The following is a 7,953-nucleotide window of genomic DNA, read 5'->3' on the forward strand; positions in this document are numbered from 1 at the left end:
ATTCAATGTGATTACATATGACTAATTTTTCAAGAACGCGAATTTGTAGAACGGGCGTGGAAAGTACTACTTGATCGAAGTGGTACAATCCAATACGACATTCGAACAAATACGAACTTAAAATAAATCCATTTTCTTTTACTAATTAATTTATTTTAATGATGCTATGTGTGTGTTTTTAATTTACTCTTTATTTCCTTTTATTCGAATGCAAATGTTAATTTTATTTATATTCGATTCGCATATTTATCAATGAGAGAATATTTTTTTATTGACAAGAAATAGTCGAGTTAGTTTTTCCGATGGAGGATTACTAATTTTGATATTTCTTTTCGAGTTAAAGAATTTTCTGTAAATAATTTATTCGAAGTAAATTAATTAAATTTCAATAAATGGATCACATTTTAATTATCGATGCGATTTATAGTTTCCACCATCACGACGATATGTAAGCGACACAGTACCAATTTTTGGGCGTTGTGGGGTGTTAGTCCTTCCCTACACGTAATAGACTCCCGAACCTGTTTAAATAAATCTTTGGTAAACACAGACCAGTTTTTATCTTAAAAACGATTTTTTCTTAAAGTTGTTTTTAAAATACGTTTTTAGGTATTCGACCTACCTAACCCAAAGGCCGATGACGACTCCCTTTCGATTTAATTTTAATTAATCCACAATCACCAATTTTTCCAAATTAAAGTCATAATCGTTTTTTAAAATAATATTTAATTATTTTTTGAAAAATGGTTATGACAGTATACTTTCACTGCCATCCCTATATCGTATCCTAAGGACTTCACTGCTCCTAGTACAGTGCAATAACAAACAGTCAATACCTTCATCATACTCATCTTCAGACCCATTTATATATTGAACTGTTGGGGTTCTCAACAATTTCCCCCCGTGATGATGCCTTAGTTTACAAATACTATTACTCATGCTGCAAAGACAATACACAAATAAATAAAATAGAATTAAAACATATACAAGACATATAACCATGCAAAAAACACTAAACTATACTGAAGAAAACAATACATTAGTTATCTCCTAAGCGTTTAAAACAAACAAAAGACTGTTATATACAAATTTTTGTGCTCAAGCAAAATAAATGGCAAGCAATAAAGTGATTTTTCGAATGTTTACAGCATTTATTATAATATATCTATATTCTTATCTTCTTCTTCTTCTTCTTTTTTGTACGGATTAACTAAAATCAACTACTTCAAAGTTGAGCAAAGGCCATTTTGCTTTGTTAATTGCTTTTTTGATTAGCTTCAGACAAGTACTTGAATTTGACAATTTTAACATGAGATGACACGGTATTTTTGCCACACCAAGATCTCATGATTGTTGAGATGCCACATCACGATAGGTATCACATTAGAACAAAATGACAAATTCAGGTACCATATTGGAAAAATGAAAAATTCAAGTACAAAATTGGACAATAAAACGTAGGGACTGCATGCGTTAGATAAAGTGAAAATTCAAGCAGCAAATGGTATACCAAGCCCTGATTTATTATTAAAAAAACTTAGTTACAGTCTTTTATGTTAATAATTGATTTATAATAGAGTCTAACCCTTCATTTATTTTAATAATTAAATTGATATCACTTTAAAATCTATAATAATCATCATTTTTCATAGTAAGATATATGAAAAGTCAATGGTCAACTCATCTCTAAAAAAGTTTCATTTCAAGAGGTTCTTTCCAGGTTTCAAGCTTCTCCACGACTAATTCTAATTTGGCAGTCCATATCGGAATTTAAATAGTAATATATTATCGAAATAGCGATCGTTATATAAGGGTAACTGTAGCATTCGAAACCGCTAGTGTCGAAAATTGCATATTCATATCAATAGTGATGGAATTTAACGCGGACCACTCGGAACAACAAAGTTGAAACAATTTTATAACGGCAAACAAGCTTCGTGAAATTCAACGACGGGATGTTTTTATTTATCGCTAAAGTGTTGCACATGATGAATCTAGCAAAATAAAATGAAACAAAGTTCACCTAAATGAGTAAAAAGAAAGAAATTACTCTACTTGTATTTGCACTCAAAATTGACTTTTAAACTTCTTTAATGATTTCACAACTCTTTTTCCACTCAAGTTCTGAGACAAGTTCTTTTGAAATATTTATAAGTTTTTTAATACTTCATAGTTCAAGTTTAACTCGATCGATCAGATTCTTTTAATGTAATCAAACTATACAGTAATGCAAAAATTCTGGCCCATTTATCTGATCTATTTAAACTATTTCTTTTAATATAATACAAACTGTACACTGAAAATCATGAACAAGATGAATGTTAGATCCATGATTTATCCTCAAAATCATAGCCCTCTTTTTACTGAAATTCACAAACGTCGTTGCAATATATATACAGGAAATCATTTGCATCTATCTGCACACAAGAAACTTTACAGGAATCTGCAAGGGAACTCAAAAAAGAAAAAGAAAGTATAGTTATATGAGGTAATTATATTAATTATGGTTCAGTGCGTAAAATTAGAGAAAACATTGTGAGTGGAAAAAATGAATGAGAGAAATACGGGTGGTGAAAAATTATTAAGAGATATTACTTTATTAAGTCTATCAGATATTAAAAGTTATAAAATGGTCATCTGACTATTTATTATGTTCTTAACTCATCATTTTTCATTAAAAATTGGTGGTTGTCTAAGCTGGACGTTAACATAATGACTAAGTTATGATAGTCGTTTGAGATTCTAGTATTAGATTTTATCATATCACACCCAGTAAGTTAACGTTCAACTTAAAATATAGTCAAGTTTTAACAAAAAATGACGAGTTTGGAACGTAATGAATAGTCGGGAGACTAGTTTGTAACTTTTTAATAGTCGAGGGACTCAACAAAACAACACTTTATAGTCGGAGGATCATTTTGTAACTTTAATAGTCGAATGACTTAATAAAGTAATATCCTATAGTCAGGGACCATTTGTGTACTTTACCCAAATAATTTTAGTGCGAAGATTATTAAACCAAATTTACCTTGTTAAATGTGAGGATATAAATGTCATTTACTGGAACTGGTTTTACCAATTAACTAATCTTTCACTACGTACAGAAGCAATTTGCATTTAATTTTTTTTAAAATATTATATAAATCAATTCAAATAAACCCACAATAATAAATGAGTTCAGAGGCTTGCAATTTGTTGAGACAAAAATGGGTGTTAAGTAAATTACCTGAAATTTGGCATAGAAGAACATTATGATGAGCCAAAATGATAGACGTGATGTGAAATTCCTCCTTGATTTGTTATTAGTATAGTATTTACTTCACTCGCTCTTCTTGGAGAATCTTTTGATACATTTGAAACCCATTCTTGCAAGCTGAGATCTGTAAATAATGAATTTACTTAAGATATAAATACTTGTTATGGTATAAATGTGTTTCTTTTTTCATAATAAAATATCTATTAAATATGGATAATCAAAGATGAATTAAGGGTGAATGAGAATAATCATCTCTTGAAAAATTAAAATTATTATATATTATATATATATATATATATATTTTATATTTTTTAGTGAAAATATATTTTTATTCCTCCAAAAATATTTTTAGAGGTTCACTTTAGTATAAAATCATGCGTCCTACATATAGTTATAGGCAACTTCACTCTCTATATATAAAAATTAATTCAATACATAAAAAAAGGAGTTCAATCAAGTTTTTCTTTAAAATTCGACCTCACTTTAAAATAAAGTTTTTAAAATAAAGATACATAAAATTCATTTAACAGTTGGCTTGGTACATGTTCAAAATTCCCAACCTTCAACAGTTTTTAGTGTAAATATGTGTACCCTTTAAAGTTTCCTTGCTCTTTCACTATAAATATCTAGGGAAATAGATTCAACGGCCCTGATTTAGCTAAATCTTACATCAATTTAATAAAGGTTATTGACAGAGAGAGAGAGAGAGAATTTACAGCTTCAATGTCAATTTTGTAGATGAGGAGTTTTCTCCTTTCTCTGCAAGCAAATATATGTGCTATTGCCAAAGCCAATGAACAAACGAAGAGAGCAGCTTCCATGGCCGACCCTTCTCTAGGTATACTCGAACTGAACACAAATGATGCTTTCGTTGAAATGAAAACCAAAGATGAAACAGAGCATATGGTTGTGATTCCAAGATATAATCCGCTCTAAAGTTTTGGCCCATCACAAAAAGTATAAACACCTGAACCGACAACAAAACCAATCATGAAATCAAGCTTTATTTGTCGGAAATTAAAAAAAAACACAGTTTTTGGCTTGGGTTTTTGACTTACAGATGATAACAGCCGATCTGAAGATGGAGACGAGAGGGATATCTATGAGAGAGTATCTCAGATCATAATTATTGAAATGAGAAGAAAGGGTTTGAAGTGATAAAGAAGGTGTTTTAGAAAGGGAAGCTGAAAGCAAAGCAGAAGGCAGAATTGTATCTGCGATTACGAAAAAGACGGGGACAGAAAACACCATGAATGAAAGCGCCATTGTTATCAAGAAAAACACAGTTTTGAAACCTCTCCAAATTCTTCTCGGTTTCTCTTCCTTTGAAAAACCCATTTTTTAGAGTTTGGAAGACCAGAGTTTATGTACAAATAAAAATGAGGAAAATTAGCGGTTGATTAAATAAGAAATGGCAGTGACGACGACGACTTTGGAACTTTACACGCGGAAGCAACTCTTCATTTGGTTTGGTTTGGTTTGGAGGGATGAGCCTTGTTAACGGTAATACCCTATACATACATCTTTACGGGACAACTAATTACTCACCATCATCATATGAATATCATATAAATAGGTAAATTATATGTTTATTATCTCAAATATCACTTTTGTCATGTTATAATTATTTAATTATTTTTTTAATTTTAAAATCATACAAAACAGTTCATTTTGAACATCCTTCATTAGAAAGTTAACAATAATGCTAATGTGTCACCATAAAATAATTTCTAGTCATCATTGAAAAAATTAAAAATTATTACGTCAATAATTTTATTAATTTTTAAACGGAAAATGACCAAAATATAACACTAGGTATGATTTGAAAAAAAAATAGTTGGGTGACTAAAACGGACAAAAGTGATAGTTGAGGTACTAAAGGTGTAGCTTACCCTATATAAATATATTATTGATAGAAATATGTTTAATTTATTTATATAATATATTTATATTTAAACATATATGAGAGAGATGAATGATATGCTATTTAAAAGGATAAAATAATTATTAACGAGGTTAGTTCAAGTGATAAAAAGTTTGATATTAGTTATGTAGGTTTCGAGTTTGAATCACTGTGTATGTAGAAAATCTCCGTTGACAGATTTACCTATCAAAATTAAGTATGTTGCGATACAGATCGGTTCAGATTAGTCAGGAAAAAATCTTGAAGAATCGGAAAAGCAACCAATTTTGTTTTTCAAATAATTTAAAAAATTGTTACCATAAAATTAAAGGAAAGTTATAAATGTTGATTTTTATTAAAATAAATATTAAGATTTAAATTTTATATAATCTTATACATTAGTATTATCTCTTAAAAATAATTTTATAAATTAATTAAAGAAGCTCCAAAATTTATCATAGTAACATATTCTATTACTTACTTTTAATGCATTCAAACTTTTACTTTTGAAATGATTTCATGAAATTTAACTTTTGGAAATAATCCTTAAAAAAGTCAAAATTATCCTTATCATAAGATTCCCATAATCAATCATCTTTATGTCAACTTTAGAAATTCAAAATTTTACTTACAAATTGCTTTCCAAGTTTTTTCTTTAACCGTGTTCTAATAGCGTAGCATGAAAGGTGAAAATTTTGGATTTAGATAATGATTTGATTAAGGATTGCTTTTAAGAAATCGTCACTTCTAAAGACTCACAATGATAATTATTATTTTTAAGTTTAATTTTTATTAAAATTTATTTTTAGTTACCTATAACTTCACTCATTGTGAGAAAATTTTTATTTATAAACTAGTCCAAACCCCAAATTCTTACATTATAATGACTAAATTTGAGTTAATATTTGAGTATTGACTTGAGTCATCGATATATATATATATTGAATAATAATGAGAATAATCAGGTTTAAAAGGCGATAAACTCCACGCTTCTGCAACGTTTAGCATCCTCCTGGTAAGCTTGATCAATCTCGATTGGAGGAATATGATAGACTTTAAGATCGAAAGAACTCTTCCAGGGAAGTTTTGCTAAGCCATCGGAGACCCTATTACAATCTCGAGGAACATGTTTGAGTTTAACCTGTAAATTACGATCCATTAAATCAGTAATATGCTACACAATCGATGAGCCACCAAAAATGTTACCATCCCATCCAAGAACGGCAAGAGCCTCTATACTGTTCGATTCCACCTCAATCGTTGGCATTAATTAATAAGTATGATTACATTTGTTAGATAGAATTTAGGCTCAATCGGATAATTATCAGATTCAACTCACCATAAAAAAGTTTTTTGAATAGAGAATAAAAGATAGGGACTGAAAGAGAGATTTTACCAATTATTAAGAAATGGCTGAAACCCCATTATTTAACCTTGTTTGGGCGTAAAGGGAATGGGACAAAGCATGAAGAATGTAATATCACCTTTGTAACGCCCCAAATCTCGGGTTCAGGGGCGTGGTTGAGGGTGTGTAAGGTGGGCGACCGCACAGGGCTCAAAAAATAAGGACCCCGAAATCGAATATATCTATCAGTTGTTGCCATTAATAAGCATAAAAATAGGGGCCCTGAAATCGAGTATATCTATCAGTTGTTGCCATTAAGAAGCATAAAAATAGGGGCCCTGAAATCGAGTATATCTATCAGTTGTTGCCATTAAGAAGTATAAAAATAGAGGCCCCAAAATTGAATATATCTAGAAAATAGGGGCCCCTTTATAATAATTTGCAAAGGGCTCCCGACAACATAGCCACGACCCTGCTCGGGTTAGTAGTTTCGGGTAAAACTGAGAGGGTTTAGAATAAGTTCTCTACCCTTGTAGGATGCCTTGGCTCAATTGGAGTGGAATTGGGCTTGGATTTAAGCCTAAATAGAGTTAAGAAAGGCATTTTTGATTAGTGACCAAAATTTGAGGGACCAAGGAAGTAGTTTACCCAATTTTGTTTTAAAATGCTGAAATCTTTTAATTACCTTGAGGTTACAATAAACCTCTTTTTCCTCCCCCAACCTTATCATCATCTTCATCACCCTCAACTTCATTCTTACTCTTAGAGCTAGAGAAAAGGTGAAAACTTTAGTGGTCTACTCATCTACTCCGGCTTTGCAAATGTAAGAATCATAACCTTCATCTCCAGAGCTTCAAATTGAGCCCATAACCTCTCCATTTTATCATGGTAGCCATTGGAAGGGTTTTAGTGGGGGTTAAGAAAACATGGCCAACCAGTCCATTTTTTTATGCATTTGAGCCTTAAGAAGTCTTCTTAACTCCCTCTTAACTTCCCAAGTATGTAAGTAACTCCTTCCTTGATCTTTGTTTAGTGATAGAAGTTGGAGAAAACTCTAAAAGTAAGGAAAATGATGCGCTAGCCCTTGGTTGAGTTGAAGAGTGTTCCAGCAATTTAGAAAATAAGGTAAACCATTTATAACGCATCTCTACCACCTGTAGATAACTAGATGTGTTTGACTGGTTTGCATGAGTTATCAAGTATCTAAGCACATTCATGGTAGATTTTAGATTTTGGTGTTTTCAGCATGAATATTGGCCTATAATGACCCCTCTTAACATATATAATACTTAAATAATAATTGGGGTACCTTAGTAGGGTATTTGGGGAAGTTGGGTAGCATTTTCATACTCAAAATAGAGCATTTCTAGGTTTGGGTATCGGTATTAGATGAGCAATAGTGATATTGTTCTTCAAACAACCTAAAACAAAAGGGTTTTATCTGAGAGT

The 7,953-nt window shown here is 30.8% G+C and overlaps 1 pseudogene; it reads right to left on the reverse strand.

Annotated features, from left to right (window-relative positions):
- Window positions 1-3,229: 3,229 nt before the first annotated feature.
- Window positions 3,230-4,635, reverse strand: LOC120187466 (annotated as a pseudogene).
- Between the last annotated feature and the right edge of the window lie 3,318 nt (window positions 4,636-7,953).

Source organism: Hibiscus syriacus, unplaced genomic scaffold (genome assembly GCF_006381635.1).
Source record: "Hibiscus syriacus cultivar Baekdansim isolate YM2019G1 unplaced genomic scaffold, ASM638163v2 tig00113725_pilon, whole genome shotgun sequence".
Classification (NCBI taxonomy): Eukaryota; Viridiplantae; Streptophyta; class Magnoliopsida; order Malvales; family Malvaceae; genus Hibiscus; species Hibiscus syriacus.